At 32.6% G+C, this 25,839-nt stretch overlaps 1 protein-coding gene across 5 annotated transcripts in view; it reads right to left on the bottom strand.

Annotated features, from left to right (window-relative positions):
* LOC106670218 (leucine-rich repeat-containing protein 4C-like) overlaps positions 1-24,954 on the bottom strand; it is a 509,524-nt gene extending 484,570 nt beyond the window's left edge. For 2 of the 5 annotated variants that reach the window (XM_014400357.2, XM_014400375.2), the window contains exon 1: positions 200-365. The gene's annotated coding sequence lies outside the window, so the exon portion shown is untranslated. Of the gene's footprint in view, positions 1-199; positions 366-12,198; positions 12,381-24,827 lie in introns of those variants that run through there. The other 3 variants (XM_014400338.2, XM_014400367.2, XM_014400347.2) reach the window with 3 other exon arrangements.
* Between the last annotated feature and the right edge of the window lie 885 nt (positions 24,955-25,839).

The following is a 25,839-nucleotide window of genomic DNA, read 5'->3' as shown; positions in this document are numbered from 1 at the left end:
CTCTATGATAGTTTTTGGTTGAATAGTTTCTTTTAAGTTTTTATATGTTAAAAAAGTCTTCTTTTTTTAAACAAATATAGACCTTGATGATCACATTTCCAGGTTTGGAAAGTAACTTAAAGTCAACGTATTCAACATAGATGCAGGCATGTCATGACAACCTGGCTTAAATAAGCTTTTAAAAAAAGAGATTATTTACCTAAAATCCACGCTTTTAGAATTACCAAGATGGAAAGAGAAGGCTCTCTGCTAATTTTTTAATGGCATCGTTTGAAATAGAATGTTTAAAAGAAAATTCCAAACAGTCTCGAAGTTTAAGGGCTTTAAAGTAAGCGTAATTCGAGGAAGGGGGTTGAATCGCGGGCCGGGCACCGTCCTTCCGTATATTTGCCCCGAGTTGTGCCGTTGCCTTAGGCGAATACAAGAAAAAAAGAAGAAATTAATCCCTCTTATTGCCCTTTGGCCCATGTCAAAAGAAGGATTTATTTGCCTGTGGCAAACATGTTTCTTAAAGGTTGCCCGTTTCCTTTCAACTACTAATCACTCCTTGACGCTAATATTTACCAGGGGCCTTGTTTGCTAGGAAGAAAGTTTGTTTTTGGGATACTTCTTTCCTCTTCGTATTCGCCTTACTTTTGCTAAAATTTATTAGCAATAAGTGATGTAGCAAATCAAAAAGTCATTAACTCAAAAAGTTGATATTCTTGAGAAAAAGCGTCACATAATCAAATTTAAATTAGATCTTAAAGAAAGAAATAATTCTCCCAATTCTGCAAATTGAAATTAAAATCATATTTAAGACTGGAAAGAAAAGAAAATTATTTTTTAACTATTTTCACGTAACCAAGTTGCAATAAAGCGTAAAGAAAACATTTTAAAAAATTGGTCGTGGCTAGATGTTTTTGTCAAGATTAAACATTAGGCATGTCAAGCAAACGAGAACGCTTCTTGGCACAAGCTCGTCTCGACTTGGACCTCTCTACAACATCTCTCCGAATCAAAAAGAATATAAAAACTAAACTACACCGTCTCTAAAATAAAGTAAACAACAGTATTATTGTGGAAAATATTGCAGAAATTATTTTAACTTGGTAAATCAATCACCGTTCTAAAATAAAGCACGTTCAGCTGAACGATTGGTAAAATTCATAATATGTAAACAAAATAGGTTTAAAAAAACCTTTTTTGTATGGGTAATTAAGCTTCTCTCTCTATGTCACCCTCTCCCCCTCTCTCTCTCTCTCTCTCTCTCTCTCTCTCTCTCTCTCTCTCTCTCTCTCTCTCTCTCTCTCTCTCTCTCTTTCTCTAATTCCTCTTTAATTTTATATGTGTGTGTGTATGTATAAACCTGCTTTTCTTCTTGGTCTTGTTTAATGTTTTATTTTTTGTTTTATTGTTACTTATTTAGAAAAATATTCGAAATGATTATAATAATAAGTTTTTGCATGTTGGTAATATAATTGCCACTGTAAATTATATAGATCGACCTATATAATAACACCTACCTAAGTACCATTTGTTTGTCTGTTTTTATGTTACATTTTGTTTTGGTTTTATTTATACGTATTCCTACAAATTTAGAAAATCACAACAAAAAGAAAAAATATATTTAAACAATTATATTGTCAAATCGTTAGTCAAAACAAAAGAATTTTTGTCTCTTCATTATAAATTGTACTTGTAAAATACAAGTGAATCCATCTCTCTCACTCTCCTATCTCTCTCTCTCTATATATATATATCGTTATATATATACATATATATATAAAATGGGAGGGAGAGAGAGAGAGAGAGAGAGAGAGAGAGAGATATTCACTCTATATATTTCTTACTCTAAATATATAGAGAAAATATATAGAGAGAAAGAGGGAGAAGGAAGAGGGAGAGGGAGAGGGAGAGGGAGAGGGAGGGGGATGGGGAGGGGGAGGGGGAGAGGGAGAGAGAGAGAGAGAGAGAATATATATTGAAATACATATACATTCTCTCGTTCAATCGTTAATTGAGTACAAAACGCTCTTTTGTTTGGGAACAGGCGACTTACAATTAGTTTTCTTTTTATTCAGAAACTAATTACTATGGTAAATATCAAATCATCAATAATGTCACTAAATATTTGCCAAGTGGTGAATGATTCTCGCATCAAATCAAAATCAAATCTGTCATCATGACATGAAACTATGGCACGGGCACAAAAGCTGGGAGTGTAGGATTACTGACATACCGTTAGGGGGATAAACGAAATTCAGTGAACAACCGCCCACATCAGACGATATTGTGATCGTGTTGGGCATTCTCCGCCTAAAGATTATCCGTGTCCGAGATTTCAATTATCACTTGATTTTTTTTTTACTTTCTTTAGAGCTTTTATAGCCGTACTGACTCACAAACATATTTAAATAATGACGATTTTTGAAGTTTTATTTTTTTAAATACTCCTCACAAAAGTAATTAATAAAAATCAAATATTTAAAAATCATACATTTTAGATAATCGAGAAGTTCTTCTGATTCACAATCTGTCTGTCTCACTATATCTCTCTCTTTCTCTCTCTCTCTCTCTCTCTCTCTCTCTCTCTATATATATATATATATCTCTCTATATATATATATATATATATACACCTATCCATCTATCTCTTGCTTCTTCTGTGATTGTTTGCCACATTGTTAGTAGTAGTAGCTGTTTTGTTCGTGATTGTGTTAGTGAATTTCACACAAAATAAAAAAAACCGTTAATAAATAACCTGTACAAAAGAAACACATGCTAATACAAAAGCTCGACAAAAAATTCAACGTAAAAAATGGGAGACAATAAACATAGTGAAGAACAAACTACTTTCATTTTTTGTGTTTTTATGTTAGGCCTTCTGTCTTATTGTTTGTTCGTTTGTCATGTTTTGTTTCATTTTCCTTTCTTTTTGTGCTTTTTATTAAGTTTAAGTGTTTTCAGGTGTAGAATCACATGACGAAATTTGTGGTACGAGTAGCGAATCACCTAGTCATCATTTTATAAGAAAAATATGAAATTTAATAAACTCAATTTCATAATAAAATTTTTAAGCTTTAAACAGTTTAAAAAGCAAGTTTTAGTGGATTAAGGAAGCATTTTAGTACAAAATGTCGAAAATAAAACTAACCAACTTTTGCCATGGTTGGTTTTCTGAAGCAGGTATTAATTTCCATTAACATATACGTAAAAATATTTACACTTATGAGGAATTGACATTTAAAATTCTCTTTCTAGTATAGCGTATATACGCCGCACTGTTTTCCTGTGGAACAGACTAAAATTACCACTTAGTTTCCCTTGGGATACCATTGTTTGACCAAGAGTTAGTTAGGAAACGGTTGCTTCTGCGTTCGCAAAGGTGTTCCGGTGCAAATATAGATACAAATTAAGCGTAGTCATTGATTAGGCCCAACCCGATTCTCGTGAATATTGAGTTAGAACAGTTCACTAACTTGTCTGAGGGATAGCGTTGTTTTCCTAACAGATTTACCACTTTATACTAGCATTGCTAATTCTCTAATGGGCTCCATGGTGGTTCTAATTAACTGACAAAGCCTTTGACTCATCTCCTTGTTTTGCGTGCCCAAAGATCGGACCCGATCCTGTTAATTGACCTGTGCTGGTTTTATCTCGAATCTACCGTGATCATTGAGAGCCGTCTTGAAAAACAGCATTTTTTTATTAAAATAATTAATTCCTGCCATACTTTGAATTTTTTAGGTTTATAAGTTTTCTGTTAAACATTCAGTTGGCTATTTTTCTCTTAATTTAAAAAAAAGCAAATTCGTCAACCTTTCGAAAGGTAGAAAAGGAAGAACTCTTGCTTATAATCGTAAAGGATTCCCCAGGTGTCTATGGTCCTTTCCAAGCCCATCTGTCTAAGGCTTTTCTCTCCCACTCTCAAGCTATCTCTCTCTCCCCCTCTCACTCCCTCTCTCCCCCCCTCANTCTCTCTCTCTCTCTCTCTCTCTCTCTCTCTCTCTCTCTCTCTTTCTCTCTCTCTCTCTCTCGCACTCACTCTTTCATGCTCACGCAATTTTCCATTATATAGAAATTATGGGAACAATTTAATTTCATGAGAAAAATAATTCCTTTTCTATTCCTTCTATTTAAAATCGGTAATACGAAGAACCCACAAGTAAATGACTTGGTTTTCGAACGTGATTAGATAATAAAAATAACAATACTCATTGTCACTTAATGTTTAAAGACTGCACTGAGAATAACAAAGAAAGCATTATTTTCTAACGGTCCTTTTTAAAACGGTCAATTCAATAATAATAAAATTTTATAGAGTTAGGTCGGGTAGGTTAAGTCCTCAGAACTGGTTTTTTTTCCCTAATGGCGTTGTCCTAGTAGAGCTACTATTACTTGAATAGTACCAACATAAAATTTAATTTGGCCTTATTTCCATTAAGTTCGTATATTGTTGAACTTTTATTTATTTTTATAAAAAGAAAATTGTCGTCGGTTGGACCAACCTAGAAAAATATCTATTTTTGTTTATAAATAAAAATTTGCATTTAAGGATGCTTAAAACATATTAGGAATGCATCTTTTTCAACGAAAAAAGATGGTCTATTTTATTACAAGCGATTTTTTGGTTGTGTAACTTGTTAATATCTCGCCTATCTTGGTTTATTCAAAACCCGCTAAAATCGTGAATCGTAGAAAATATTTTTCCTATCCTCAAAAATCCTACATAACTTGAACCCTGAAATAAAAATAAAACGTTTGACGAGTTGTTGATTTCGTCCTTATTTTTTTCCGTTATAATCACATCAAAACTCACAATTGTTCAAATAGCCTGAAAGAACAATAACATAGGAAGATTCACATGTTCGCTTTACCTATTTCTCTACTCCAGTACTAAAGACCATTATCAGATATTGAAATTTCCCCATATAACACAAGATAACAAAGAAATCAGCAGAACTAAAAAAGAAAGCGCTTAAAATTTATCAATATACGTTTAATAAATTGTTAGAGTAAAATAAGTGATTGATGAATGAGAGGTATTACTATTCCCATTCGAATTATTAACAATACTATATTTTAATCTCCATTAGGATATGTAATTTTATTTTCTTATTAATTATACAAGGTGATATGCTACTCCTACCAAAAATGTCGAGAGATTCTTCAATAACTGAAATACAACAAAAAAAATCGTATGGAACCAGGGTCCGATTCTCATCCCTTTCGCAAATATTCAACATTTTATCTGTTTGTGTGTGTGTTTTTTTTTTGTTTTTTTTTCAACTGTCTAATGTCTACTAGTAGCTTTCCGACTATTCATCTTGAAGGGAAAAACATTGAAAATTGCAAAAAAAATTTAAGAAGGAACCCTTTTAAAACTTCCAATTGTTTTAATTTTTGTTAAAAACACACACTCAATATTTCAAAACCTGCTAAATTTTAAATTTGTGAAAAAACTAAATTTCTAACTTCAATGGAAAAATTCGCGGTAGAGCTTGGCAAATTTCAAAATAATTTCGTGTAATAAGCTTTCTCACGGCATACCCTATCCTTTCATCCAGCCAAAATGTCATATTAAATGGGGAAAAATGTTGTGACGGAGTGAAAAAAGAGAAATGGGATTAATGTAGTAATTCTATTTTTTGTCCTAGGTAAAGTTTATTTCTTAACTTTAACCTAATCAAAAATGCACATAGAGAAATAAAAATGAAACCAAACACACAAAAAAAGAGAAAGCAAACATAGCGAACAACCACAGCAGAAAGATTGGACAAAATATCTACATAAACGAAGGCAAAATAAAAAACTCTAATAAATAACCTAATAAAAAGAAACACGCACTTATGCAAAAGCTCAAAAAAAATTTACAAAAAGAGAAGCGATAAACATATTGAATAACAAATTACTTTCATTTTTTGTTTTTTTATTAGGCTAAAGTTGGTTGCCACTTCTGTATTATTGTTTGTTGTTTTTTTTGTCATGTTTTGTTTCATTTTTCTTTCATTTTGTGCTTTTTTATTAAGTTAAAGTGTTTTGATGTGTAGAAGCACGTGATGACATTTGTGGTACGAGTAGCGATACACCCAGTATAATTTATAAGAAATTTAATAAACTCAATTTCATATGAAAATTCCAAGCTGTGAATACTTTAAAGGTAAGTTTTCCTGGATTAAGGAAGCGGTTTAGAACAAAAAGTCCAAAATGATTCTAAGCAACTTTGGCCATAGTTGGTTTTCTGGCGCAGGTGTCGTCTATATTCTGTATTAATGAACAAAACAAGTTCCTATTTACAACGGTTACCCCTGGGTCCTTCTGTGAAACCACTAAGCAGACGCCTCCCTAATAGGATCATTTCTCCGTTAATTTGACAGGTTTAGTGACACGGAAGGGGCGAATGGTTGCCAATGGCACCCTGAATTTCATCCCCTTCATCTTCGCCATTCATTAAAGTCCCGTATCTCATGCCTGATCATTCCGCCCGCGCCGGTCGGTTAATTAAATCCGAACCGATCCGAGGGAAAAAAAAGGGGTTGAGACGATTTTTTTTATCGGGAAGCTTCTTTGTCCCTTAACTTTTTCAAACTCATCCGTCTTATCGGAATGAACGAACGGACGCGAAACTGTCCAAGTTCAACGAACGAGCGGACTACTGTTCAAAAGCAACCCTGCTAAATTTGAGATTCCTACATTTCACAAAAGGAAAATTGAACATTTAAAATCCTCTTAAAACTTTCATGAATGTGTGAAGTGGCCTAGCTTTACTTTTATCTTTTAAACCAGGACATTTTCTAAACTTTTGTTTAATCTCAATACGACGATTTTCTTATAACACTATCTCTTCTTCTCTACAAAATTGTAACTTGAGATGAGAGAGGCATATTATATTAAATACATAAAATTTTGTCTATATTATCTTCAATCATAACTACGATCTATTATACTTTTGTATTTTGGGGCATCCTATTTTTATGGGTTTTTGTAATTTTCCACGAACACAATACTGTTAAAACCTCTACATTTAGACTAGGGAACAAATAGATCAATTATTATAACGGGATGTAAAAATGCCCCGCCATTTCCCCTAAAACTTAAAGCAATGGGTTCTACGTAAATTTATTACAAATAAATAAAATCTAATCTAATCTGTGTCTTTTGGGGAAAATATTTTAACTTTAACGCAATTTAGTTCATAAGTAAAACCCACTTTTCACTGCAACCTTAGATTTAATGTTAAATCTCACATCTAGGTTTTAGATTGTACAAATCTTGTCGAGCAAGGACCTGGATGTTGAGTATGAGGAAGTCGTTATTAGTCTGACGTGTTATTTAATCCTTAATTTCAACAGTTATCCTCAGATCGTAAGATTCGTACTCTTAAGAATGAGAACTATTTTTTAAAGTAGTTGAACAGCATACTCATCCCATCATTATCATTTCTATTGTAAGATTGTTTCTAGAAGAAATAGAAACCGGACTATTAAAAATTAATTTTTCTTCAACCAATAGTTGAGTATGGTATCGACCATCAATGATAAATATTAAAGCTAGGAATCAGGGTTGAGGCCAGGAAGATAAAAAAACATGTTTTCTGATGTCGAGCTTTCGGCTGAATTTGACGCCTTGCTCAGTTATCTTTCCCGGTGGGATGTGTTGTCCGGCCAATTTCTATTAGGACCACATATGTCCGGGCAAATCAAATTTTTTTAAAAATAAGTTTTCAAAGTCCTCAGGAAGGCGTCAAATTCAGCCAGAGAGCTCAACAACAGAAAAAAGGTTTTTTACCTCCATGGCTTTATCTTTGATCTCCTAGCTTTATTATTAACCATCCAGTTTAGCAAGTAAGTCTTTAATAATTATTACTTAACGACATTTTTTCAACTTGGATCTTTTGTAATATCAGTATGCCTGCATCGGAACATATATTGTTTTGATTCCAAAGAACGCATATGTTATTGTATAAAGAAAGGAAAATTTGACTGCAAATAGTGCATATGTTATTGCATAAAGAAAGGAAAATTTTACATGATAAATCCCACTCTTTTATGTGTTCTTTTTTATTTTAACGTTCAATTAATCTCGTTTTTGTGCTTTTCCATTAAGTTAAAGTACGTTGTTAAAGCATCTGTATTGTTCTTTTGTTTCTATTTTCTGTGTTTAGTTTAGATATTTTATACAATTTTTCAGCTTAGGTTGTTAGCAATGTTAATTGTCTCTTTTTTATGTGTGTTATTTCATTTTCTCTTTGTGTTTTTTTTATTAAGTTAGAGTTGAGAAATATATTTTGTCCAGAGCAAAAATTTGAATTACTACAATAACCCCATTCCCCCTTTTTTACACCGTTAACACTTTTTCCCCATTTAGCATAAAATTTCTGTTTTCCATGTAATAAAAAAGTTTTATGTAATAAAAGAAATACACCCTAGAAAGCTTTTTAAATAAAGAAGTTTTTCTGAAATTTGACAAGCTCTACCTTGTATTTTTCCAATGAGTTTAAAATTTAGTATTTTTTACTAATTTTAAGTTCAGAAGTTTTTGAAAGATTTAGTGCATAATTTGTTACCAAAAATTAAATTGAAAAGTTTAGAAGGGTGCCTTCTTAAAGGAAAATTAACGCTATTTTGAATCTATTAGGTTTCGTGGTCCGATTGACCAAATAAATTATTTTCAATTAATTAATCTTTAATTAAGGTTTTAGTTGAGATAAAAATGTAGCAAAAAGGAGGGAAAATGTGAAAAGAAAAGGTGGGGTTGACATGGGGAGTTAGGGTCCGGGTGGATCACGATCGAAGTCACGATAGCTCACGTGGTGGGTTCGAATCGCTTGTGACACTGATTTTTTTATCTCAACCAAAACCTTCATTGAAGATTACCTATTTTTAATGCTTTCTTTTGATTTTGACAAAAATGAATAGTTCAAGAGCTAAGTGTATATTTATGTCGAAAACCGGAGATAGTTGGAAAAACATGTTGAATATCTGCGATAGGGATGAGAATCGGACCATGGGTTTTAATTTGTTTTTTCTTCCATTTAGAGCGTATAACGTACTGGTAAATTTAATGCATTGAGTAGAGAGCCACCCTGTATGTTAAGAATGCATGTTATGCAGGTAACATGTATGTTATGTAGGCAATACATTATCATAAATTACGTATAAATTATTGAAGTTCATTTATTTTGATTAAAAGGTATAGACTGGTTTAAAAGACACCATCATGTATTTCTAAATTTGAACTAGTTTTAAAAATTTAATGGTGGTTGTTGGGTGAAACATGTTAAATTGATCAGTGTTACCCCACTGAGAACAGAGCTTCCTTTTTTTAACATTGTATGTAGCGGACTTCGTAAATATTAAATTAACTGAGGGATTACTTATTTATTCCGTTTGCCAGAAGCGCTGTACAATGGTAAAAGCGGGTGGAACAAGTGAAAAAAAATCGCACTTTCGGCCAAATTTCCGGGAATCTTTCCCAGTAAAATCCATCCGGATGGTCCGGATAACAAGAGGCTCTCCCTTAAGGAGATGCGAGAAGCGAATTATGAGAGGATAAGTATTCGCTCCCAGAAGAACATCCATTAATACGGAAAGAACGATGGGCTAATTCTAGCGAAGAAAATCTGGTGTGCAATGAGGTATAGGTGTGGTAGGTAAATCAGAGGCAATTCGAAGAAAAACTACCATTGGATCTCCAGATATGTGGCGTTGTGCAACTGTGCAAGAACACATTTTTGACATTTGAAATCGGATTATCTCCAATTCCTGAAATGTTGAGTGGGAATTCAGAACCTTTTAATCCAAGAAATTGCCTACAAGCGTGGCTAATACAGTAGACTTAAGAATCTGTGTCAATAATCATTCGAATTTGATAGATATTTCCATCAGCATCCACAATCATGGCTTCGGCGGTCGGAAGAAACTCCTTTGACGGACGAGTATCCCGAGATTGTGCGTGGTACGTTAATTCCTGGGCTGGAAACGATGGGAGGCCATTCGATTGTTTGTGGGATGGTAGGTGATGCCAAATTGTACAAACAAAAGAGATGTTTGTTACTAGCACAACAATTGCATCGACTATATGATTTACAAGCAATTAAAAAGTGATTCCCCAAACAATTAAAGTATTTTCCCTTATAGTTTCCAAACGTTATTTGGCCTTTTTAGATAACAAACTACGGCACCGATATACACAAAGGGCAACAATCCTTTGATGAGGGGGTTGAGTGATAATATTTCTGTTTTCAGTATTAGAAGACTATACTATTGCCATCCAAAGCTTTAATTTAACCTTTTAAAATACTTAATTTGTAAAGCCAAATGTTCGAAAAAACAGAACATTTTAATTATAAAATTTATTCCTGTTTTATAATTAGAATTTCGAATTTTTGTTCCATAATTTAAACATTTCCCACAGACCTTTATTATTTTTTTTAACAAGAATCAATTTCGGGGTGAAATAACATGTTAACAATTAATAAAAGTAACCTGCATGTCAAATGAAAATGAAACACTAAAGGTTACAATTTACACAATAGGCCATGATATTTCAAATGTTTATGCGTGGTCAACAACTTAACTAATACATTATGATCATTTTTAATCATTTATTTATTTATACGTTTAGAACACATTTAAAAAAAAAATANATTTATTTTACTTTTTCAAAATTCACTGTGTGGGTAGTCTCATTTGTCCATGTTATCTATTATAGGTGTAGGAAGGAATTAATTTTGTTTTTAAAATATTTGTAAAAATTAAATTGTTCCATTAAGTTCTTTTTTCAAATTTTTATAATTCTTTCTGTATGTCCTTCTATTATAAATACCCATATATTTTGGTTTTATTATTATTACTATCTTTATTATTACAGTTATTATTGTAAAATTTGTTTCTTTTTTATTAAGTGTAAAATTTATTTTTCAGGACAATTATTATAGTAATTCAACTAGTTTTTAATGTTCTTTGCGATACGTTATACCACTTAATTTAAGTATTTTTTGTATCAGATTTGTTATATTTAATTTTTGATGTATTGGATTTGATGAAAAATTGTTTGTGTACCGTTGGAAACTATTGCTAATACAATTTATAATTTTAATGTGAAAAAAACTAATTAATAAATATATGATTAAAAATGAAGATAATGTATTGGTTAACTTGTTGACGAGTCATAACGTCATAAGAAAAAACGTTTGAAATATCATGGCCTATTGTGTAAATTGTAACCTTCAGTGCTTCATTTTCACTGGGCATTAAGTTGTATTAATTGATAGCATGTTGTTCTTTTAATATTTAATGGTTTTTGTATTTATATTAATTTAGGGAAGTTTGGGTTTATTATACATCAAAGAGGTTTGAACTTCAGGATCAGGCTTCGACGTTGAGCTCCGACAGCTTTGTCCAGGAAAAACATTGCATCAAACGAAGCTGGCGGTTATGACAATTCTTTGAATTTCTTCAAAAATCTTTTAAGCCATTTGAATCTTGTCCAACGAAGCCAAATAAAGGTGACAAATTGTCAGAATTTAATTGCTTTGCAATTTCTTAAACAGCTTGCATGAGAACGAAATATTTCTGTCTACATTGGACAGCTGCGTTTAATTGACATTTTCACTATCTATCAGTGCTGTTTATACAATTTAAATTGTTGTCAATTGAAGGAATTTAATAAGTTGATATTTTACGTGTGAAAAGATGAAATTTCTTCACTTCACAAGAAACTAATTACGTCAAATGAACAATAATTATCTATAATTGTAAATTTCAGTAGAGGCAGCATTTTACTTTGCTTATCAAATATTTAAATAAATGTGATATGTTAATTATTTTGATTATTAAACTTAAAGACACCTAGAATGCAAACTAATTGGAATAACCTTTAAGAAAGAAAGTTCCCAAACTGAATAAGACTTACAAAATTTATTAACTAGACGAACTTGAAATCGAAGGGGCAAAAATAAATAAAAAATTAAATAAATAAATAAAACTTACACATGATATGGCAAGTCGTGGCGCGGTGCCTTTCGGGCAGTACGCGAGGCTCTAACTGTACCGATGGTTCAAATATTAATTATCCCGACAATATATTCAACAAAAACCGGAGGACAATTAAATATTTGTAGCGGACTGTGTAAATATTAAATTAAAAAGAAAAGGGAGAATTATAAGAGGAGATAAAATTGTGAAACAATGAACGGAAATAAGGTTAACTCACCGTTCGGCGATTCCGGACAGAGATTCTTCTTTTTTAGGGGCCCAGGGGTGACACTCGCGTGGTTTTCGGCATAAACGAGGGTGAAGCGGGGGGGTAAGATAAAGTAAAGGTGATAAAGAGGAAGAGGCGAAAAGAGGACAAGAAAAGTCAGAAAATTACAAGCGCGATGCACGCCGAAAACGGTTCGACTGGCCGGGGCGACCATGCTGGTTTTACACAGTGATACCAACAGGTGAGAAGGTCAATTCCAACAGTGGGCGCGCGGGTGAATCCTTTTTCTTCGGAAGGGGCCACTCGAAATTAATAGAATTCTCTTTGTATTATTTTTTTTTTTTATCGTAAAGTTGTGTTCCAATTCTAGAAGGTTCTAATCTTAGGCAAATCTGATTTTGTTACTTAACAATAATATACTCGGTATAAAAATATAACTTATAAGATCAACTTACTCCCACTTTATTCATTTACTTCACTGTAGATTTAACAATTTGTTATTTCTATTTTATGTCTGTTGCGACTATAAACAAATATTAATAATTATAATTACACGTTAAATGTTAATTTAATAAATAAATCGTTAATCAATCAAACAATCTCTCTTTCACTCTCCCTCTTTCCGTCTTTCTTAATTAGTAATTTAATAATCGATTATTAATCTAAAAAGTCAAAACCACAATATCTACACATATGTCTCAGTTTCATGATAGAGATACTAGGTTTTCAAACTCTCTTATGAAGTCGTTAACCTCAAAACCAAAACTTTTAATAGGTCATTCTCACTTTTTCAAGATTACCTATACACATAAAATTATATGAAAACATAAACAATTTACAAAATAGTCTGAAAAATCACCTCTTAAGAAGCTGTAATTGATGCTAATAATTCATTGTCTTAAATTTAACTTCCTTTTATTATTATTTAGTGACTAGAGGTTTTTAATTAATTTGTTATTTATATTTCATGTCTATTACGACTATAAACAAATATTATAATTGTAATTACACGTTAAATGAAAGCTGATAGAGACCAAACTTTTGCATGTGTTTTGATTAATAAACCATTAAGCAATCAATATCTTTTTCACTCTCCCTCTTCCTCTATCTCTTAATTAGAAATTTAACCAATCGTATAATCCATTACAATATAATGTGTGAAGTTTTATAAAGTTTGAAAGTTCAAAACCGCAATATCTACATATATGTCTCAGATTTATGATAAAAATACTAAGTTTACAAACTACCTCCTGCGCGTCGTTAAGCACAAAACCAAATCTTTTAATAGGTCATGCTCAGTAAAAGGTGCAATAACATTTTATAGAATACCTATACACATAAAACTATGAGTAATTATGAACAATTTACAGAACAGTCTGAAAAATCACGTCTAACGAAGCTATCTATGATTGATGCTAATAATTCATTGTCTTAAATTTAACTTCCTTTTATTATTATTTAGTGACTAGAGGTTTTATTTCTGGATTTATATTGACAGTTTATAATTCATGATTTGTTTTGAATTGTATTGAAAAAATATTTTTGTTCGCTTATTATATTAGTAATTTACTTTTTAATTGCTCAATTATTCTGTATACTAGAATATTTATTTGAATAAGCAATTTGAAGTAAATACATTTATAATTTGTACTTAAAATAAAAATAATAATAATTTGTATATGAATTTAATATTATCTTATATACAAAATGAATAGATGTATGTAACATATTGATTGACCAATTGAACACATAAACCAGGTTATTAGAAATAATCAATGTTTAATGAAATAGAGTAAACATGATAACCATTGCATTTCGAATTAGATGTAAGAAGGGTCCTTGAGACCAAATATTGTGTGATTGATTGATAAAGTGTTCATCATCATCATCATAATCTCTCTCTCTCTCTCTCTCTCTCTCTCTCTCTCTCTCTCTCTCTCCATCCCTTTCTCCCTTTTCTCTCGCTCTCTCTCTCTCTCTCTCTCTCTCTCTCTCTCTCTCTCTCTCTCTCTTTCTTATCTTTTTCTACATCTATGTATTTTCCCTCTATCTTTCTATTTATTATGCCAAAGATTCCTAATAAAACCTTTATCATGATTCACTCAATCATTCGCTCACTTTCCTCCATCTNTCTCTCTCTCTCTCTCTCTCTCTCTCTCTCTCTCTCTCTCTCTCTCTCTCTCTCTCTCTCTCCCTTACTTTCTTTCTCTTTCTCTACTCACTTTCTCCGTCTATCTTTCTATCTATTATGCCTTAGATTCCTAATAAAACCTTACTCTTGATTCACAAAGATTCCCTCCCTTTTCTTAATTTTTCCCTCTCTATTCTCTCTCGCGAACAGCACGACTGAACAAGCATTGATGCCTTTTTTTCTCAACTGTTCATACTTTCTTCTATTTGTGAACCTATCCGAGGTAAGTTATTAATATTTAAAAGGGAACATCGAAAACTTGGAAAAAAATCAGGATCGTAGTGCAAAGATTCACCTTAATTTGACCAAGAATACACCTGTAAATATCGATGTTCCTTATTTATTTATATTTATTATTGATCCTTATATCCTTATTTATTATCAATAAAAATTCTACATACGTGAAATCGTAAAACAAGTCCGTAAACAAAAATTTTCCGTCGAAACAAATTAACACACGAAAGCAAATCGTGGAAATTGGTTGGTGAGAGGTCGGGAGAAAAATAGGGGAGTTTACCCTTCGTGTCACGTGTGGCCGAGCATATCGAATAAAAGTATCAGACCATTCCGATTCACAAGGGCGGCTTTAATTACGATCAACTTTCTCTACAGTTCTCTGAGCTGAGGATTTAAAAAAAAAGTCGACCACGTAGCTTTGCTACACTTCTATCTCACTTTTAAGAATTTATCCGAACAGATATTTTAATTAGATTTTGACACAGAAGAAACGTGATCGACACACCGTCAACAAGCGGACCATGTTTCTTCGAAATTTGGAAAACTTATATCAATATGGATTATTGGCAATATTGCCTATTATGTGTGGTGATTATTGACCGTTAATCGATAATTATTCAGAAATCGTGAGATGCGGTCTGGTGCCAGACCGCATTTCACGATTTCTGAATAATTGCCTATTATATGGGCATGGCTCAAAAACATATCTGTTGATTTATTTATAATAATTGATTGTGTTAATTATAATTATTGTAACATAACTGTCAGTGTGTTAAGAAAATTCGTTAAGTACAGTTAAGTTGACTAGTATTTATTTGAACGTAGTCTTTTGTAGGCAGTAAAAAATGTTCTGGGCTTACTTCGTTCATTAAGGGGCTTTAATGGATCAAAAGGACCACACGAAATCTAAACTGTTGATCTGTCGGATCTATTGATGCCCGGGGTAGATTGCTCCTCGCCCACTTTGGTTTGGTCTTGGTTTCGTGACTGTACTGATGACTCTTGAATGTAAGGCCGTTTGAGGCTACTAAAACCAACCGGACCTGCTTGGAAAGATGGTAAATTTCCATTGGCTTATTCGTAAAATAGCCCTCGGACGAACAAAAGATAAACGACATGTATTGGTTAACTCCCACCTCCTGGAGTTTATTATACCCAACGAAATTTGAATAATTGACCTATTTTTGTTTTTTAGTTTACTTTGGTCAACGTCAGCCCTATCTTTCTTAACTTTGCATTTCTTTTCTTATCTTTCTCGCGTTTTAAACCTACTAATTTATTTTATTGATACTAGAACAAAGATGATGTTTTATGATTTAAAGGTAATCTCATTTGGTTATTCTAAAGGTAGTCTCCCTGTATCTCAAAGCTTGGTCTATTTGGGATAAATCAACACAAATACACAAAAACAAGATGAAAACATAATAGTCTGGTTAACATTCACACTTTTCCAGAGTACTCCATATTACCCCGGGTAATTGAGTGATGTCCATTTCCATTCACGCTAATAAATTTTGTTCACCCACCAGACTCGTTCACAATACGCCAGACTAATTAGGGGGAAATTAGGGATAAGCCTCTTCATTCACACATTAATTCTAAATCCCTCAAAGTACATGATATTCTTTGACGTAATAATGGTTTCAAACCCCTCCGCGCTAATAAATATTCATGTGTAAAAAAACTGATGCTTTAAATATTTTATGTAAAGCTAATATGTTTCTGTTTAATAAAGCCATAGACATATTGAAAGTATCATTAAAAAAATAGTTGTTTTAACAAATTATGAAAACGTACTGGAATATATTGTTTCAAGTTGCCTTAAAAGGGTAGAAACCGATTTTAGAACAAAAATGTATTTTTCATTATATATGGTTTATTAGTATATGTTTTTTAGTTGGTCCTATTAACCAACGTAAATGGTTTATTAATCAGAAATCGTGAGATGCGGTATGGTGTGATGTAGGTTTCGGAAAAACATTTTCTTTATCGTTTTTTTCCGAAACCTACATCACACCAGACCGCATCTCACGATTTCTGAATAATTATCGAATAACGGTCACCACACGTAAATGGTTTAATTGATTTATTTTTAATGCGAAGTGTGGTAGAATTGGAAAATTAATGTCACGAGCGAGTCGAACCACCGCGTTCCGCACGTGAACCAATTTTTCAACTCAACCATACTTCGCTTGAAAACAGTAAATCAATTAAATACATTTTTATATTAAACTAAAACGTTTTGTACATAGAATAAAACTATTCTTTTGAAGTTCCAAGCTTTCGAAGTACTCAAAATTATTTTTTTGAATATTGTGAATCACGTTTTCTGATAAAAATCAGAAAATCGCTTTCGTTTAAGTTGTATTTTTTACCAATCAGTACTCTTTCCTCTAAAACCTTTCATAATACTGAAACTCAAAAAAATTCGTTGCACTTATTAAATCACCAATAGATAATCAAAAAAATGTTAAACAAATGCTTTTGTATGTGTAAAAGCTATAAAATTTTATTACAAATTGACGTTTTTGTCAAAAATTAACAATTCTTTATTTATACAGACCCTGGCACAGAATTTGTAGAAACTTACGAAGATTAAAAAAATATAGTGGCTGTGTGCGCTTGTGTGTGTGTGTGTGTGTGTGTGTGTGTGTGTGTGTGTGNAAAATATATTTTATATTCAAACAAAGTATTTCTACTCACTCAAAGTGTTTGTCTTCTTTGAGTGAGTAGAAATACTTTGTTTGAATATAAAATATCTTTTGCATTGTATAAATTCACTTATCCACATCCTAAATGTATTTGTTAAATGTAAACATTGTTTGTAAATCCCAGGCCCTGAAGATGATCTCAATAAAATATCGAAACGTTGGCACGATAAAGAAAATGTTTTTCTGAAACCTACATCACTCCCGACCGCATCTCACGATATCTGAATAACTATACATTAACGGTCACTAATCTCTACACATTACTCCAATAAATTTAAGAGAGCATATTTTACTTTTTAAAAATTATCACAAATAAAATAATGTATATTTGTGTGGTGATTAGTGACCGTTAATCGATAATTATTCAGAAATCGTGAGATGCGGTCTGGTGTGAAGTAGGTTTCAGAAAAACATTTTCTTTATCGTGCCAACGTTTCGATCTTTATTGATGATCTCAATATGATCGAAACGTTGGCACGACGATAAAGAAATGTTTTTCTGAAACCTACATCAAACCAGACCGCATCTCACAATTTCTGAATAATAATGTATATTGAACATATTATAACTATACTAATACCAACCAAAATCTCTTTTATAATGATTAATTGTGGATTATGAACAATTATGAGATAATGGCATAATTATGTAATGAAATTAGCTTGCAACTTTATATAATGGAATTACTGGTAAACATTGTTGTGTTCTGCCATTAGGTAGGTATAAGGCCGACCCTAAATTTATTTTCCCTAGGATTACTAGGCGGTCTCTTTGACATAAAAGAATGCCGACATTTATAATAAATTTTTCTAACCTGTTTGAACCGATATGCCAATAATACGTGTTAGCAATCCTTTGGGCACCTGCAACCCCGTGTACTAATCCTACTACCTATTCATGAGGTACTTATCGGCCCTTTAAATAGCTGGAGAGGCATGTCAAGGGTCAGTTTGAATTTTGTAAGCTGGAAACTCTAGGACAGTACTTGTGTGTCTACCAAGGCAGTCTGAATATATCTCATGGACGTAAGTAACCGTGTAATTTTAAAAATTTCATTTTTTCATAAAGCCATTCACCAAACGTTTTCTTAGACGTATCTCAGTATAACTTAAGAAAGTTGTAAAGCAACCTTTCCGTTTGTCATAAAAGGGAAGTTTTTGTTGGACGAAAAGATAAAAATAGGATGGATTTCTCTTAACTTACTGGGGGTCACTTACTGGATCTGTCTCCACGCACGGGTTTTATTGAGTAAGTCAAACCGTTTCCCCATTGCACCATCTTCAGTGAGATCTCGACCTTCCTCAAATTCCTCACTGAAGAACACTGTGCCGGTTCAATATGAGCTCACTCGCAGACCAAAACCCCTCATAAACGGATGGATTGTCGAACATCTTGAAGTTTCTTTAGCAGTTTCATCTCCTTCATGCATTTTGAACATTTTGCCATCCTGTTTTTTTTTATTTATGTATGTGATGTATAAGTTGCCAAGTAATAAGATACAACATTATTCCTAGTAATGACGTTGATCTGTTCCGATAAAGAGGGCAGATGCAAATAAACGAGTGGTAATGTAATCGAGTGCCATCCCAAATTAACCCTTAACCATAGCCAATTGAAATTAATTGAATTCCCAAAGTATTGTTTGGTGCTTTAATTGGATAGTCTTAACGAGTTATTGCCCCGATTTAAAATTTAAAAAAACCGAGGGAGGGCGCAGTAAAAAAAAGTCCTGGAATAGGTCCTGAAAAGTCGTACAGCACATGTGGTTCGAAGTTTGGAGGGGCCCTTTTATTCAACGAGTCCTAACTGAAACGGAAATGTTTTCTTTTTTAATTAATTTTAATTCTTACAAATTAAACCAACTTTTGTGGTATACTAACAAAAAAATTACTTTGTATAAAATTTTGTTTTATTCTTTATTTTGTTGTAAATTAGCCAAAAATTTTATACTAAAAAATGTTTATCAACATAAAAAAGTAAAAAATTGAAAAATGGCAAAAAGGAGGGAAAATTCAAAAGGTGGAGTTGAGATGGGAGTTAGTGTCCGAGTGGATCGAATTCACGATAGCTCAAGTGGTAGAGCAGCGGCGTATTTAATCGAAGTTCGTGGGTTCGAATCCCGCTTGTGTCACTGACTTTTTTTTCTCAATCAAAACCTTAATTAATAAAAAGTAATTTATAATTTACATACTTGCTAGATAACTAGAATCACATATTTTTTTATCATTTTTTAATATAAAAATAAAAAAAGCAGTGCCTCGAAACTAATAGGATATCGGATTTAATGTTTTAAGACGGTATTATCGAGTTAAGGAAAAGCTTCCTGGAAGGTCTGATGAGAAAATATAAACAAATTGGGATAATCGAGTCAATTACCCTACGGTTTAGCAACCCTTTTTAATAGGAGGATTAATACTTTTTTCCCTCGTTGAAAAGAAATTCCCGGTAGGTAAGGCGCTCGCCTTTAAACGATGTTTATGATATTAAATCCGCTACTGCCATCATGACCCAAGTGCACTGGAGAACGGCATAAAAGAAAATTTGAACGTGGGGTGTAGCCATCACCACCATGGATCTTTAAGACTTAAGATGTTTAAAAATCCGGTCTTTTTAAAAATTTCAGGAGGCAGCGACATTTTTCGGACAAACACCCTTTTTCTTTTTCTTTCTTTACACTTCATTTATGTTCGATGGACTTCAATTTCAACAAGCATTTCTTTTTCACTAAAGTCTGTACTTTTTTTTAATCTCCGAATTTTACCGAATATTATCAAGTTTTTAAGGCCAAGTTGTTCCCTACAAAGATTCGCTGCTATATAGATCCAACGATATTCCCATATCTGTCTTTACATATTTAACTAATCTAGTTCAGTGATTAGGTACTCAATATTCCAACATCGGTCCTCTCACAATACACATTTACTCTAATAAATAGATTCACTTTCAATGTACAGAATGGAACCTGTATCTATCCGTCCTTTATACAATAAAACGGCCACGTTTACTTCAAAAACTCGAACTGGAGTCCCGAAGTTTCGCTGCTGTTCTCGAGCACAATTCTCAAGTAATAAGAAGAGATAATAATTGCTCTCTATATGGACCCATGAAATGACACCCTTCAATTAAGCGTGGAGTCCTCGATATTCCCCCAACACTCTTTATACATACTGCACAACTAATTTAGTTTAGGGTCAATAATACTCAACATTATTATATTTCACACTATATAATCACTCTAATAAATTCATTCACTGTATATCACTGTATAGCTCTCTCATCATGATACACAAGATGGCACAATTAAGCAGAAAACAAACACTTGGAGTCCTGAAGATGATCTCTATAAAGATCGAAACGTTGGCATGATAAGGAAAATGTTTTTCTGAAACCTACGTTACACCAGACTACATCTCACGATTTCCGAATAATCATCGTCTAACGGTCACTAATCACCACACACGCGTATATCACAATGTCAAAAAGAGTACAACAAAAGGGTCCACGGATGGCCTGGCACAGTCAGCAGTAACCGAGCTCATATTCAAAAAAGGAGCCAAAAGGTTGGGCGTTTTCTGTAACTTTTTCTCAAAATCTATTATAACAAGTCTTTTGTTATTTTATTCATATTCTTAGTATACTTCAAATAATTTATTTCAATTGGCTTTTAAAAATATTGAATCATTAATTTTTGGCAATAACCTAAAGTTGTGACATAATTTTATACTTTTTTATGTAGAAGAAATTAATTATCAGTTCCAGTGCGCTTTTTTCACTAATTACACGCAACAATTGGTTGTTTGTTGCTGTAAATGAAAATAAAAAAATAATCGATTCAATATGTGTTTTTGTATAAATCAATTTCCAGGAAAGACGATTTTCCGACGAGCTCGAATTTTTCCCGTTTCTTTAAACTTTACGTTACAATTCGATTCTCTTGTTTTAAAAAAAGGTTGTTGTCCTTTGGAAAATAGTCCGTCTAAAAAGATCCCAAAGTTGTACCAATTTTGAACGCATTTTTGTTTACACGTAGACAATTTCGCCACTGCTAGAGTTTTAATGAAATTTTGGTACAATTGTGTTTCTTATTTCCCTGATGTGTACGGAAAGGTGTTGGAAGAATTTTCTGATCTAATTTTTTGATGGTGTCCATCTTGATTTTGTAGAAGTCCATAATAATATGATGTTTAGGAAATAAATTAGACTATTACAACACAATAGGCAATTGTGGAAAAGACATTTATTTCCTACCCAACATCTTTTTTTTCTAGTTTTTCCATTTTACTTATTATAGTAAATTTGTTGCTGCAAGTTTTAAAATAGTGAACATAAATGTAAGTCGAAATTGTACACCTTTCTTAAGTTTTTTTTTAATTTTGGGGCTTGCGAACTACACTGATCATCGCGAGCGCTCACATTGCTTATATTTTCTTGCGTTTTAATCCGATTAATTTCTTGTCCTGTTCTACAATCAAGTGTGAGACTGACATAGGACAGATAGAAATACACATACAACGGAAACGACATAAACTTTTAAAAAGATTAAATGGTTCACTTTCACATTATCCTCATAGTACACTATAATCCTCGGGGTAATTAGGCATAAATGTTTATATTCAGGCTAATAAATTATATTCACACACCACAGATCATTCACGTAAACGCAAAGTACTGGATATTCCTTGGAGTAGTTGGAAATAATCAGATCCATTTAAGCTAATAAATTCATTTACCCAGCACAAAACTAAACACTCTTCTGCCAATTACTTATAATCACTCTGATAAGAGTTCTTCGATGTTCCATTTGAGGGAGAAACACATACACAAACAAGGTTCTTTTTTAGAACCTGCAACGACTGCCAAAGTACACTTGGCAGTTTTTAATAGAAATAGATAAACACCGTGTCGATATATCGACAACATATTTTTTTAATGACCTTGTCTTCAAGTACGATTTGGAAGTTAAAAAAATACGAGTCATAAAAGTTCAAGATTACAGACGACGACATTAAAACCCTTATTTGGCTGATACGAAAATGATCTAACAGAAAAATAGTCAATTAGGGAGATAGTTAATTTTGTCGAAGTTTGGCTTTTAGTGCATATCAAACTTTATATAAGAGACTTGTTTACTTTGTCACAGTGACTGCGAGAAAGGCTACGTTCTGTTCCTAATAATGAGAAATATTCCCAGCATTCCCGACTAGGCGGTGTTGGGCAAGAGATAAGGGAAAATTCCTAAAACTGCTGGAGAAATAATAAGGTGCCCCCAGGGGGGATCCAATTGCTGTCCTGTATTTGTTATGTAAAGTCTATCGATGTTTAACATAAACGAAATAAAAAAAATATATATATTCCCGACTAGCTTATGAACAAGCGTTTTTGGGCTTCTGTGTAAACGTAATCATCAGAATGCATTTTCCAAAAGATTCACTTCTTAGCCTAAATGTTTTTTGAGGTGTGATTTCCATCCATGGTTTTTTAAATCGTTTATTGGTTCACTCTTTAAAAAACAATAAAATTTTCTTCACCACTATAGCTAATAAATTTTCTATTGGTTATATAGATGGCTGTGAAGGTATAAAAATTTGCTGACGAATTGAGCCATCATTTGATTATTATTTAGAGTCGTTGGCTCGTTGGAACCAGTTTTTGTCCAACCTTTCCTCCTTTTTGCGGACCAGCATCCGCTTGAGACCCCCATCTATGAACCATTTGTCTAGATTTAGTATTAATTTGTAATTTTTGAAAGTTAGCACTTTTATTTGTTATCAAAAGCAAAAGCCCGTAAGTTGGGGAAGCATTTGCATATATCATTTGTAGATAACGTATAATAGTGGGCCAACAATGGAGCCTTGAGCTACACCATAACAAAACTATTCGGTTAAAATTGTCTATTAAATTTAACATTTATGTTTTTTAGGTAGGGCTTCACAAATCAACTGCTTACTTTCTGAACTTATATATCGGTAGTTTCTAAAGATTATCGTTCTATATGTAATTTTAATTTGAATGAGTCACATTTCAATACTAATATTAAAATTAACAAATAAAGACTCAAGTTTGTTTAGTTAACAAAAAGACTTGCAGTATTTATTTTTTACAAAAAATTTTACTTCAATTTGGATAAAATGTGTTCTTTAAGTACCTCTCTGACTTCTAATGACTTAATGTCCTTTTTAATTAATTGCCCTGTCTCCACTTCTTTTAAATAAAAATATTCCTTGCATTCAGATTTAGAAAATATAATATTATTACTAAACTTAAATTCTGCTGACTTTAAAAACAAAATTAATTAAATTATTTCGTTCTTTCAAAAAAGTTTCAGAATAAATACACAAATTAAATGTTATTTCATTTTTTGTTGCTACTTTATTACATATATACACATTTCATATAATTTCAATGTAATGTCACTCGTATTTTATGTTTACTTTATTTAAATATTATGTTGTATTAAACCTCTGTATGCATTAATAGGTATAACAGGGTAATTATAAATAATTTTTATGAGAAATTAGTGAGAAACATTATCTAAAGCTTTGTTTGGGTCTATAAATGTCGATATAGGATAATTTCCTTCATTAAAAGAAACATGTGACAAGTTAACATAGCTCAATATTGTGTAGTATTTTTACTTTCTCTGTAATCAAACTGAGACTTATATGTTAAATTATTTGATTAGAACTAGAAACCTTAGAAAAAAACAGGTAGCAGGGATATTGGTCTGTACTTTTGAAAATTGATTGTCCCCTACAAAAGAAAGGCTAACTACAGTACTTTGAAACAGTTTGAAAATTTATAGATACTAGAATAGACTCAAATACACATTTTAACATTTTGACATCTAGTCCATAGTCTTTGCTTGTTGTTCGGTATAAGGAATAAATAAGTATAAACTATATATGTTTGTTGAAGTGTATTCCAATGTTTCAGAAGAATGTTAACATCTTTTTTAACATAAGAGCTTTTGTTTAACTTTGAATTGGGTTCAAATCGGTAACGAACAGCTAAAAAACTTTTATATTTGTGTAGTATTTAGTGACCGTTAATTAACGATTATTTAGAGATCATGAGATGCGGTCTGTTGTGACGTAGGTTTAGAAAAACAGTTTCTTTGTCGTTTCAACGTTTCGAACTTTATTGAGATCATCTTCAGAGTCTGAGATTTATAAACATTCCTTAAAGTATACAATATATGTAAGAAGTGAAAATGAATTTATACAATGATGTACACAATATAGAAATTTTGGAGTTATTCAGAGTATGTGTACTCACTCAAAATGTGTAGATGTGTCACGGTTGTGGATCGTGTTCAGAGTGTTAGTGAGATATTATTTTTTTTAAATCTTCTTAACACAAGTATAATTTTATTTAATATTATAAATAAATATCAAGCTATAATTCCGCCAAGTAATTCTGCCAAGGTTTAAAAATAAAAGGCGAGTATAAAAATCTGAGCGAGTCAGTTTAATGTCTATTTATGGAGTTATAAAACTAACCTTAGTTTTGGTCCGAACCTTTGGACGATAGTGGTGAACACGCGATCGTTAATCTGTTATCGTTTGGACGCGTACAGACTCGTGGAATGTCGCGAGCCGACTGCTCTTCTCCAAGAGGATCGCCATCCCTTATACGACGGGGAAAAGGGGAGATTGAGCGCCACCTACCCCCGCGCCGCGGCTCCCCTTCACCATCCCCCACTCTCGCGGACCGCCGGTTTTCCCGTTTTCTTTCGCTTTCCTACGCCTTCCCGAGGACGAAATGAATTCCATAAGGGGAATAATAAATACGACTTCATTTTTTGATGGTCTATAGACGTTTTAAAACGGCGGATATACGGAATTCGAGCCCGCATTCTGGCCTTCTGTCCTTTCGACCACCCGGAATTGGAACATCCGCGTTTTGGATACGAAGATGAACACATGCCCGATGTATTTGTCAAGTTATTTGGAAACCCACCTGAGTTTAAATCAATGAGTATCTTTTATATGCAGTCGTCAATATTAGTTCTAGTTATACGTTCTTGAGTATTGGGGTATTAATTGTAGTTCGGGAGTTTCCGGTCATTTTGGTCTTCTTATACTTGTTTGTTGTATGTGTGTGAATGCTCTAGATATTGCTTTATTGTATATCGTCAAGTTATGAATTGTGTGGTCTTTACTGATTATTTTGGTCTGCTTATTCTCACTCATTTGGTCTGTCAGACGCGTGACCCTCTGAAGATGACTCCTAAAAATATCGAAATGAACGATAACATCGAAATTACAGGTTCATCATCCCGCAGACCTAAGTAGGAAATCTCCTTATAAACAGGTTTATTGGTGTGTTTTTGATACAGAGATAGATAGATAGATAGATACAGGGAAGGAGGAAGAGAGGGAAAGAGAGAGAGAGAGAGAGAGAGAGAGAGAGAGAGAGAGAGAGAGAGCGAGACGGAATGATTGAATGAATCATAAGGTTTTATTATCATCGAAAGCTAGCTAGAGATACGTTGATATAAATAGATAGATA

Source organism: Cimex lectularius, unplaced genomic scaffold, assembly GCF_000648675.2.
Source record: "Cimex lectularius strain Harlan isolate CLEC.00 unplaced genomic scaffold, Clec_2.1 scaffold92, whole genome shotgun sequence".
Lineage (NCBI taxonomy): Eukaryota > Metazoa > Arthropoda > Insecta > Hemiptera > Cimicidae > Cimex > Cimex lectularius.
This window is presented reverse-complemented; position numbering and strand designations above follow the sequence as displayed.